Source organism: Sylvia atricapilla, chromosome 5 (genome assembly GCF_009819655.1).
Source record: "Sylvia atricapilla isolate bSylAtr1 chromosome 5, bSylAtr1.pri, whole genome shotgun sequence".
Lineage (NCBI taxonomy): Eukaryota > Metazoa > Chordata > Aves > Passeriformes > Sylviidae > Sylvia > Sylvia atricapilla.
Window position 1 is genome coordinate 4,973,436 of NC_089144.1, and position 12,623 is coordinate 4,986,058.

Genomic DNA, 12,623 nt, shown 5'->3' on the forward strand with positions numbered 1-12,623 from the left:
TAAGACAAAATTCAACTTCTTAGGTAATGCAAATCAAAACCCTCAGAGTTCAAACTATTTTTCTCTTTTATTAGGTTTCTTTGGTCAGTCCTACATTATTGTAACCCAATATTCTTGAAGCATTCTCTTATATTACATCAAAAAGGAGAATATACTGGAGCATACATTTTTTGCATAAAATTACAATACTACTACTCTATTGTCCCACAGCTCAATAAATGTCATTTTTGCCTTTCTTTTCCAGATCTCTTACTGTCAGAGGAGTATTTTTCCTTTGGCTGATAATAAGCAGGAAAATCTTACACATCTTTCTTCTTGGGTAGCAATGAGATGCAACTCCACTGTTGCCTTCCAAGAGCAAACTAGCAGTCCTGTAATTTACTATGTTTCCCCTAGTTGAGACACTTTCACAATGACTTTAATACATTTCTGATATTGATTTTAAAGAAATGCTGCCTTGATGTCCTATCTGTTGGGACAGTATTAATCAAAGTTCCTCATTTTTGGGGGTGGAATGAATGAAGATGTGATCTAAAAATATCAAAGAAGGAGACCCCACCTAATTTTGTAGCAGCCTTAACATAATACTTTAACACATTTAGTCACTGTTATTATTTTTTCTCATGCTCATGGAAAATTATGACATAGTTAATAAATTTTTTAGTTGAGTACTTCTGTGCCAGGTAGTATTGTAGTGATAACCAATTCCAACATGTTTTTAAATTTTCAAAATCAAATCAACATCTTGTGTCACAGTAAATCAGGAAATTATATTCAAAATACATCTTTGGCTCTTGGCCAAAGGTGATGACTGGTGGGAAATAAGTATTTTCAAACTATTTCAGTGGGTTTGAACAACAGAAATCCCAATTTCTGAATTATAAATTGGCATATCTTGGAAGGAAAAATATAGTGTCAGACAGTTTTCTTGAAATAGCATTACTTAGGGGAAAAAAAGAATAATTATCAGGGAGTAGACCTATATATGAAGCACCAGACACAGAGCTAAACAAAGTAAATCATCCCATTTTTTTCCATGTCTGAAACCTGATTATTACTTTTTAACAAAGCCTAAATGTGACAAACTGGAGATGAACAAGCTCAGCTCAGATTAATGCTGCACTAAAGCTCGTCAAAAAATACATTACGCCTTGTGATGACACAGGAAGGGCAGTAAGTGCAGAGCCAGAAAAAAGGAACAGCTTCATGGCTCTTTTATTTCCTTTTAGACCCTTTGGGCACTAAGCCCTGTTGCTGCCAGATGTGTCTGGGTACTTAGTGTCACACTGGACATGCACAGGCTCCACATCACTCCTGCCCAGCTGTCTAGGCTCTTCTGTGACAGCAGCAAACCTCCCTGTGTTGAAGAAAGTTGGAAGCATTTCCATTGATTGCAGTGATTTTAAGGTGGCAAATTGAAGAAACTTGATGTGAAAACTAATAAAAATCAGTAATGCAAGAAATTAGTACTTCATTGACCATTATCAGAGATGCAGTTTTGTTTGCCTTGAACTGTTCACTGAAGAGTATAGCAGGTGTCAAAAATGGGCTACTAAAAAAAATATCCACACTAAGATTCCTCAGAGATTAAAAATACCCAAAAATTCTCTAAACTCATATTGCTTAATCTGTCTTCAGGCTGCTCTTTGGCAAAGCTAAGAAAAAAAACCCATTTAAAGACTTACTAGGTTTCTATCATCAAACCTAACTGTTATTTATAACATGCTTTTTTCACCAAGGAACAAGTACATGAACATGAAATATTTAATTTCATTCTCTAAAGGAAATGTGTAAAAAAAAGTAAAAAATCTACAAATCAAAATCATACTTAGCTTACTCTCAGTCTCTGAAAAGACCTTTGTTACTGCCTGGAAATCAATTACATGGGAAACACAATGGGTATCTTTGATTCTTTTGTCGTAATCTAAACAAATGTTGTATTTTTTGTAAACTGGAGGAACTTCAAAAGTTTGGGAGATTTAGGTCAGTTGAATACTTAAATAGGAATGTTTTTCCTTGATTTTAATCAAAATGTTTTGATCTCTAAAAGTAGGTTGAACCATCGCAAAAACTGCTTATGGGGGAATTTATGATGTTTCTATTTCTGTTTAGCTGGAAAAGTTACAATAACAGGCACAGAGAAAAAATGCAGAATTTTGGCTTGATAGAAGAGAATAGATAGAAAACTGTCATGCCTGTAAATAGTTTAATTTCTTATTTTGTCTGTGTCTTTCCCATTAAAATTGCTTTCCTCCTTGTTCATAAGGTCTTTAACTAAAGCTGCACATTCTATAGGAGAAAATATTTACCTTGTCATAGAAATCTCTGTGGGTCCCATACAGCTGTGAAGAGGACACACAATGGACCATGTCCAGGAAATGATGGTGCTGATTGTCATGACAAATACCAAAGCAAACACTAACTTTTATCACAACTGTGTAAGATAATTTCATGTATGGACAGAAGAGATACAAATCCTTATTTTTATTTGGCTCTAGTATAACATTATTCTTTTCTCCCATCTTGTGAAAAAGGCTAAATATCTAGAAGGTAACAAGATTCCTAATGAAACAGGTCATTTTCTCTGCTGCAAAATTCCTAATCCTAGAAAATAATTTAAATGAGATTACCCATCAGAGAGTCCTCTGATTACAGGGGAAAAGAAGAGCAGCTGTCTGTTGTGGAAAAACTCTCCTTTTTGCAAATCACATTTTCATGTGATCACATGTACAGAACGTACTTGATCTGGCTAAAATACTTTAAGTAAGGATTGCAGTGATTTTCCAAAAATAATAGTATTAATATTATCTCCATTATATAGCACTATTCCCTTCCATCTATTTCAGGCAGTTTTACAGCTAAATGTACACAGCACTACTAAAATGAGATTACCAGTGAGGTGGAAATCTCAGCCATTCAAAATGCAACACAACGGTGGAAACTCAGAATGTTTCAGCTGAAGGATTTTCAGAGTTCTGGAAAAATAATTAAGAAAAAGACAGTATTAAACCAGACCAAACCAGACCCTGGGTTTAGAAACTGTTCAGAAAGAACTACTCATAATAAGTGCATTCCCCTCAGGCTAACAGATTAACAAGGACCTGTCTTGAGTCATGTGCTTAACTTTTGTAATCTGTGACTCCTGATATTTTGAACTCTAAACAATGCCATGAAAAATCACTAATGGCTTGGCAGAGCAGAGCATTATGAGCAATTTTCTGCCAGTGAGCCATCTATTTTATAGTTACTCTACATATTTATGCAGTTCTGAATGTAATAGCTGAAATGGTCTGTAATCAGCTTGCATATTCAACTGCTGGCTGCTTTTCTCCTGTCACACAGAAACATTATTTCTGTGAATAAAATTAAAGTAAAAATAATTTTAAAATGAGGAGGTTTTGTGGGATATCTGAGGAAAACATGCAACACACCATGCAGCACAAACCCTTGAATGTCTTTTTTGTCAGTAAATTTGTTACCCTATTGGCAGATAGATAATTCCATTAAGACAATGAGGCAGTGGGGTTTTTCCTGTTAAAGTAATCTTAGATTTGGTAAACTTGTTAATATAGTGTTAAATTCACAGTATCATAAAGCTAATTTGACTGTGATGTAATTTTAATTGTATCAGACTCAGCCCAATTTAAGCTGGCTTCACACCTAAGGGATGGTTCTTCATATTTTCAGAAATGCAGAAGCTCAAACATAGATACCTGAAAAACATGAAGACAGGGTTCAAAAAAATTATTTGACCTTGAAGGGCATTTGCCAGAAACCTTCTGAATGGACAAGCTTCTCCAGTGAACACTTATTAGCATGGTGCCTCAGCAAGGGATGGTGTCCTGATTGGAGCCTGGCAGGATCCTGTTGTAACAATATTTGCACTAATTTTTCAAATTGTGTTCTACTTCCCTAGATAACAGAGAGCTGATTTCAATCCCCTAAACAGGATTTATAGCATTTCTGTCTCAAAACTTCAAGTCCCTTCTGCTTTCAGATAAATAGAAAGTGTGTCTTAGAAGCTTATTCTCCATTTCCTCAAAGTTCAGTTGTTCTACACTGAAAACAGTGAAAAGCTTCAGAAAAATAAAAAAAAAAACCCAATTAGAAATTAATGAGCATTTCAGAATTGCCTCAGGTCATATTCTGTCATCCTATATTAGCACTTTTAACTGCTTGATTTTACCTTACTGATATTGATAAAACTCACCAGAGCCTCATATATAAAAGAAAAGGGAATTTTGTTTTTAAGAACTTATCTGGCTTTAATTACAACCTGCTGTATATTACACAGAAAATACTGTTCCAAAGTACTGCTTTCAGTTCACATTTGATATATTCAAATTAATTAATGACTATAATTTTAAATGACTAACAGAGAAACAAAGATAGCTGAATTGGATAGTTTAAATTACTGTATGACCAGGTACTAGAGAATGAGATAATTATTGTCTTGCACGGCATAACCAGCCCTAATTTTGTAAATCATCTCAATTCACGTACAGTGTGTTGACTTACTTTTGCTTAATGGAATAAGAAATTAGATTCCTTTTTTCTTTTCCTTTGTATAACTTGTTCCCTTTAAATTAAATTCTTCCAGGAAAGAATTTAAGCATGAACTTTAAATTCATTTATTCCAGAGCTTTAATTTTGAAAGGTGATAAAGTAAAACTACGTTCCAGAATTAGGGCCCACTTCAGTCTAATCTTTCACTCAGAATCAGTGAGGAACTTTTTTCTTCTACTGATGATGTATAAGGAAATGCAGTGCAAAGACCAGAAGACCAAAAAAAAAAAAAAAACCAAAAAAAAAACCACCAAAAAACAAACCAAAACAAAAAAAAACAATAAAACAAGCAAAAACAGGGGAAAAATAGGGGCAAATTGAAGCGAATTACTTAAGCAGTCTGGTGTCTCCCTTTAGAGACCAAGTGCCTACTTTCTAGGTTTTGGGAAATTAAATTAAACATGTCAAGCAAGCAATCTGGGTCTTGGTCAAAGTCAATATAGAGAAAATCACTTTATAAAGTCAATAACACTGTCTCTTATATGATAAAGAATAGAGAAGAACTCAGATATATATCAAACCAAAAGAGGAGATTAAAAGGTAAAGAGAGATACATAAAAATGTAAACAAACAAATTTATCAAAGAGAACCTCATGAATTCTCTACTTTAGGGAGAGCCAGAACGTGCTGATGTTTGTGAAGTTAAAACTCAAATTGTTATATGCACACAAAGCCGATTTTTCATTAAAAAGGTAGCAGCAATAAAAGAGTAACTTTTAAGCTAGGGAAAGTCAAAGTGGCCATATTATCTCACAATTAAAAACAATTAACTTGGCATGCAAATAAGAAGCCTCACTTACCTAAAAACATTTCAGGTATTTGATTCTCAGAAGTTATTAAAAAACAAACAATTTCTGTAAATGACATGCTGCTCTCAGGCTATATCATAGATAAAGAAGTAATAACAAACAAATGAATCCACGTGCCAGCAGCCAGAGTGAAACAAAGGTAAATCTCCAGGAAATATGGGTAACCCCTTTGAATTTTATAGGATATGTAAAAAGTGTCTTTGGGGGGACCTTTAATTCTGTTATACTCTGCTACAAAGACCTGATTTTATGATGATTTTACTTGGCCAATCACCAGTGAATCATAAATGACAAACAGAAAGATACTAGAATCCAAATTAAATTCCACATTCTCTGTCTTAGACACAGTTCAAAGTAGATTTACGAAGGATGAAACACTTTGTAATACAAGTGCTCATGGTGTCAGATAAAAAATAAATACGTTTTTATGCTTTTACTAAATTTATGCACACTTGTACTAGAATAGGACACAACTTCCATTTCAAGCCCTATCCCATATAAACCCCCTACTTCCTGCTCTCTTCCAGGTACATGAATGCCTTATTTGCCTTTATTTATGGCTAAAACCAGCTGCTTAAATCAAGTGTTGAATCTCTCTTGCATGAATTGCAGAGAAGCATGTCCATCATCTCTTTTGCTGTTGGCAGGGACCACAAAACATTTTGTAAAGTGGATAGAACCCCATGAATCTATCATAGGGATCTGACATGGAGGAATACAGCAGAAAAAAATTATTATAAAGTGATGGTGCTGTGTTATTTTTATCTAACCTGAACAGTTGCAGAAAATAAACACATAAAGCAATCTGTGATTTTAGGAAAGTGTCTGGCTACATAGTAAATAATGCCTGATAGAAAGTGCCAGTTAAATCTGCCTGACTTAAAGAAGTAATTTCACAAGAAAACACTGGGATTTGATAACATATTCAAAAATTAAAATTTCATGAATCCAAGATTTCAGTAAAAATGAAATATCAAAACACTGATATATTAAATAAACAAACAACATCTGAAGTGCCAAGGAGAAATGCTATTCCTTAGCCTGTGTTTTTGCTTGTGGAGAAACCAATCATTTTTAAGTGAAGATTTCATCAAGTTATCCTTTTTAGTTTCCTTTTTTTTTCTAATAATCCACACATACAGAGCTTTATTAGGTCAGAGATATCCATGTAAAATTAAAACAGATTAGGAAGAGCAAAGTTCATATGAGAAACAAGGAAATTATTTGTTTAAAATATTATATACTACCATCAAAAGAGAAAGATCAATGAGTAAGAGGAATCTGAATTTGAAGAAGAAAAACTTACATTTGAAAAAAGCAGCACATAACCTAGACTGTGTTAGGAAGAAACGGTGCCATAGAGAGAAATTACCTCAGAGATTTCCTTTTCACCTTTAGATTCATCCCACTTAAAGAACAAAACACGAATGATATTGGTAGACATCACTGAAATCTTTATTTCACTCTTTTTTTGCACAGGTTAACACAGAACTTTCTGAATTAATTTTAATTTGGACTAGATTGTACATTGAACAAGCAAACCAGTGAAATCATTAGAAGTCTGGGTAAGTTATACAAGTGGCTAATTGTCCTGTTGAACACTTTACTCTTAACCTATCTATCTACTCTATAACCTATCTACTCTTAACTTAGCTATACTTCTCTGGCCACTGGACATAAAATTTACATGTACATATGTATGTGGGAGTTGGCCAAGCTGAAGCACCTCTAAACCTAAGGCCTTCAAAACCCCTTTCTAGTTGTGGCAAGTAGTAAAGGTTCATGGAAGTTTGCATGATAATGAAGTTGTTCCATATAAGGTTATGATTTTATGATTGGTCAGTTCTGTTGTGCAAAAAAGGTTGTGTTCCCAGTTTGAGTTTCTGATTGGATCCTTACCCTCAGACCTACCCTGTACATTGTCATGTTTTCCTCAGTTCTGGATCTTTGGTTGGTTATCCCCACAGAGTTCTCTTGGGTACTGTACATGGGTTTGGGGCGCCATTCCTATTTTCTTTTATCTGTTATTAACTGTTCTTTTTCTAGTGCCAACCGTCATCCCCTTAATTATTTTCAAGCCACTGAAGTCAGGGGACCTAAAGGTTTGTTGCAGCTACCCTCACTGCAACATATGTAGAACACGTCTTTGGGTGAAAACATATTAAATAAATGGTATTTCAGTGGCTCCTCTGTTTCTGTCATCTTTCATTTCACTGAGGATGAAGTGTCTTGTTGGAAATATCATATTTCTTTATTCTGGATGAGTGCCTAAATGTACTTTTTCTACATTTCATGTAGACACGAAATGTTGCAAAGGTTAAGTTGTTTAGGTTGCAAAGTAAGATGTACCCAAAAGTATACCATCTGTTAAAACCAGATAGGGCAGTGTTCTTTACCTCTTCCATGACCCATTCCTCATAACTCCAGGGGTAAACCTTCTGTTAATGGGCCATTGAGTCTCACTGCACGATAAAATTACATCATACCATTGTGAGATGATCCACCCAGGGGCAGGAGCCCAGCATTCCTATCTGGATAAAATCTGAGATTTGGAATACCAGTTTCCCACTGGATTCCCAGAGGAAGACTGGAACCATCTACACTTACCTTCAGGGGAAAACTACACGCTTCTACAGGATCATTTCTTCAACAGAACCATGTCTGTCACTCCAGGAGGACTGCAGCTACCATTTAATCGGACTGCTACCAACGCCCTGACCAACAGGGTGTCAGGTTGTGTTCTGACTCTCTGTATTTTTTGTTTGTTTATTTGTTTGTACTGCTACATTTTTATTTTAATTTTCCTAGTAAAGAACTGTTATTCCTATTCTCATATCTTTGCCTGAGAGCCCTTTAATTTCAAAATTATAATAATTTGGAGGGAGAGGGTTTACATCTTCAGGGGAGGCTCCTGCCTTCCTTAGCAGACACCTGTCTTTCCAAACCAAGACATGGTGAGAGTGAACAATGTCAGAAAATGAAATATTTTTCCTATAAGCTGTAGGCAGGAGACTTCAGTTTGAATGCCTATGTCACCACTGCTACTTGCAGAACTCAAATGCTGTTTGTGAGAATGAATAGTTCGAGAGCAAAGTATAGGAGGACTGTGTTAATGCCTCAGAATGTTTTGTGTATGATCTTTCAGCATTCACCTTTACTTCACAGGGTTTGATTTTTCCCGAAAGGAGTATGCTTTAGAATATTGTGGGGCTCATAACTTCAGAGAGTGGAATTCTTTCAAAGACCCCTCAATCTTCAGAGAAACAAAACATCATCTTTTGATTCCAAGTTGTTGGATTTTTTTATTAAGTGAAAGTCATTACGTGCAAAGCTGCTCTTAACAGAACAAAACATATAAGAAATCAAATTCAGTTTCAAAACTTATTAGTGCAATATTCCAGTGTAGACAATGATACTTATAATAGGGAAATCAGAATAAATCACAGTAATACTTTTCCATAAGTGGGACAATTTTCTTCATATGTATGTTTTATATTCTCTTTCATCCTTTTGAATTTCTTGTAGAGTCTTGCATTAAGTGAAAAGAAGATATTTCAAGATCTTTCTCTTTCTAGGCACCTCCTTTTTCTTTCAGGTTGGCACCAGGTGAGGATTTTCATTAATTTCCTTCAAAGAAGTCTGTATTTCAGGTTTGTGGGAAATTCATGTCAAATGGCTACATTTGCTCTTCAGAACTTTTTTAAAAAATCTGTTAGTAATTTAACAGGCTTTTCACTGTGATTGTTCTCCACCCTGGAGATTTCTCTCTGGAAGAAAAAGGTTCATGCTCCTTGTATATATTTACTAGACCTTCTCTGTTCTAATCTTCCATCATAGCCTTGTAAAATACACCTCTTTCCTCTTTTTTTGATGAAGAAATTTTTAATTAACTATGAGCTGCAGCATTTTCATTCCATTGAAAATAATGAAAATTGTTATGACTGAGATGGTCTCTGAGTTTGAAGACTTTAAAGTGTGTGTATTTTGGCTCTTTTCTTTTGCTTGGTTTTATTAGATAATATTCACTTGCATTTTTTTTTCAGCCTGTTTTCTATCCAGAATGATCTTTCACTGCTGATATTATCAAGGATGTTCTAAAATAAAAACTTAACATTTCTTTAGAAGTTCCAAGAGTGTCCTGTTCAGCCCAATTTAATATTATCTAACACATTAATTTTTACTACCTTCTGAGATTTGTGACTTGCATAGGACACATCACTATTGCCTTGAACATGAAATTCTGATATTATTTTAGTCTTCTTTTCCTTTGATAACAACAACAATCAAACATGACAGTATTTCTTATTTTACTTACAGAGTTCTACTCACACTTCACTTTCTATAAGGTTTTATTAATTTTTCTGCATTTTAAAAGCATTATGTGATATTTTTCTTCTTCCAGGTCTTTTTCTCTTCCAGACCTTTTTCTCTAGCTGCTTTTTGCCTTTCAGTTTGTCCTGATATGACTATACATTCCTTCAGTGAATCACAGAAGATATATAATAATTAATCACTTTATTTTCTGGATATATATTTTTATACACTTATTAAGATCATAAACCCAAAGGGGTTATAATTTGATTATAATGCTATCTCAAATTTCTGAGATACAATTGTATAAACCTAATTTTTTATTGCAGTTTCATTATGATACATTTACTATAATTTCTACCTCTTTTTTCTAATTTTAAATGTTGATTTTTCCTATTTAAGTTCTTTTTTTTACTTGAAGATTTTTTTTTCATTCTCACATTTAAGTCCCTTTTTAAAGTGATTCACTACTCTTTCTTTTTTTTCACATATCAAAATACTCTAATTCTTTTGCCTGTTAAGTTATTTTGTAAAATATGAATGACTTTCAACTTCTCTCACTTTCATAGCTGAAATGTACACCTTAAAATAAAAAAGAATATGTTAGGCATTTTAAATGAAACAAATTAATAAATAATATGACCTCCTCAGCAACTCAGATTTTTATTTCCCTTTGCCCGCATTGTTTCTGAGAAGTCTGTAAAAAATGAAAATTCGTTTTTCCCCTCCTTTCCGTGTAATAATAAATGATAAACTATCTACGTGCTTATTTGTTCCAGCCCAAGAGATTTGGGACTAAAACATGCAGCTGTTCTGAGGAGACATTTCTAATTAATTAGAGGAGCTCTGTGCATGGCTGACTAATTTTCCACCTGGGAAGCTGTAAAAGAAGTAAACATACCCACGTGGTCAAACTCAGGTATTTCAGAAATGATTACGCTTCAGACAACTTTTGCCAAAGCGTGTGTCTATTTCTGTAAGAATATTATCCAGTTCACCCATTTTTACTGACTAGCAGCTGAGGAACTGGAAAGTTCAAGACTCGTCCACTTCTGATACATGGCCCAGGGACTCCACATCAGAAAATTTGAAAGTCTAGGTAACTTGCTAGGAGCACAGAACTTTAATATTCTGAATGCTACCAAATCTAGGTCTTTTAATTCCTTTGTGCACATCTAGGAGCCTGACAGCCCTATAAATCATGCCTTGATATCTGTTTCTCAACATTTGTGTTTTCCAATGCATGAAATATCTCAGAATTAAAGCCTTCTTTAAATGTTTGAATTTCTAAAAGAATGGAAAGCATTGGAAACCCTTTGAAAATCTACCACTGGTATGTTACTAACACTTAATTGTCTAGAGCATCAAGTAGCATTTAGAAAGAATTAGCTAAATCAAAATTCATTAATTGCCAGCATTATGTATATCAGATTTGCTCCACATCTTTGGAGTAACTTTTAACTGTACTTAATTCAAATAACTTAATAGAATTTGATACATTTTTCATAAAACAACATTTAACAGCCTTATTCAAAGAACTTTGAAATCAAGGATTATAAGAGGGTAAGTAAGAACCCTTAAAGTACTGTCATTTTCCATCTCTTAGAATACAAATAACTGTGGCAAGTACATGACATTTTTGGTAAGTGCATACACATTAATGTCTTTTCCTTGTTTACTGATATTTCTTAGATCTTCCAGAGGTTTTGTAGACCCAGTTGAAAAACATGAATTATAAGATGAAGATAACATAAAATCACAAATTTTCTTTAAAAAATAATTTTGAAAAGAAATATGTAGGTTAATGTATGATAAAAAACATAATTTCTAGGTTTCTTTTCCTTTTTTCTGTAAAGTATTTTTTTGATTTTTATTTTGGTGTTGTATTTACTAGTTTTTTTACATCTATTTGTTCCTACCAGATTTTATCAGTTTTCACATTTGTGCTCACTCTGTCTAGTTCACTATACAAAGGTAGATCCTAACACAAATGAAGATGTGAAGAGTAAGACAAATTAAAAAAATGTACAGAACCACAAAAGAAGAAAACCAAAGTCCCATATCTTTAATATAGGTTTTGGCTGCATAGGATACCTACACTCTGTTCTCTATAAAACTTTTAAACTTTCTGAGGGCCTCACCATTAATTGAACCTGAGCTGAATTTATGTACCTACAATACATCCACAAAGGTCCACAACAGAAAGAAGGGCTTTTTTCATATAGAATGTGCTGTAAGCTGGATCTGAAGCAGTTGTGCTTCCATGAACCCACCTCTAATAGTGATTTCCTTATTTGCATTGCACTGAATACCAAGGAATTTACAGATAAGAGGCTTTTGAAGAAAACAACTAACCTCTCTCCTACAAAGAACAGCTTTCTGGCTGAGAAACTGGTAGCTGATCATATAGGACCTTTCATTGTACATTTAAAGAATGATCAGATCAGCAAGAACAGAAGAGGAATTCTTCACTATGACATGAGTATTACCCAGCTTTTTACAGTCAGATTTATCAATTATCCCTAAAGACAAAGATAAAAGCTTGAAGTGATTTTTTTTTTTTTTTTTTTTTTTTTTTTTTTTTTTTTTTGGTACTGAACTTCAGGAGTGTAGTACAACAATCTCAGTTCAGGAGGAGGGATGCTTACAAAGGTTGTCTGTAGTCTCCTAGTCTCTCTGAGCTGGTGGGTGAACCAAAATAGCTCTGGCTGAAAATTGATTAATTCATGTCTCAGTCCAATCTTTTCAGTTAAGATTAGTGAGTCTGAACTCCATATTCAGGCTATTCGGGTGAAAACTAACATATCCTGGTTTTGGCTTTGTAAGTTCCCCTCTGGCTAACCCTCAGGCTCTTAGATTGTTTTATGGCACTCAAATATTTTCAGTAAGAATTATGGGGGCTGTAGAAATCATATGAGCCTCACATCCTGATTGTAA